Below are 325 nucleotides of genomic sequence, written 5' to 3' on the forward strand. Positions count from 1 at the left end.
CCCCGGTGGTGCTGCCGTGCCTGCAGCCCCCTGCTTTTCCCTCAGCCCCCTGTCCTGCCCTGAGCCCCCTGTTCTTCCTTGAGCCCCCTGCCTTCCCCTCAGCCCCCTGTCCTGCCCTTTTCTCCCACCCTCAGTCCTTTCCCTCAGCCCCTGCCCTTTCCTCAGCCCCTTCCTCCTGCCCTCAGCCTCCTCCTTCTCCTGTCAGCCCTTTCCCTCAGCCTCCCTCGCCTTCTCTGAGCCCTCCCTCCCTTCTCTCAACCCTTTCCTCCTCCTCCCGGCTCTCTCCTCCTCCTCCTCCTCTCCCCGTTCCCGTTCCCGCTCCCCC

The sequence above is a fragment of the Geospiza fortis genome, unplaced genomic scaffold, assembly GCF_000277835.1.
Source record: "Geospiza fortis unplaced genomic scaffold, GeoFor_1.0 scaffold375, whole genome shotgun sequence".
Taxonomy (NCBI): domain Eukaryota; kingdom Metazoa; phylum Chordata; class Aves; order Passeriformes; family Thraupidae; genus Geospiza; species Geospiza fortis.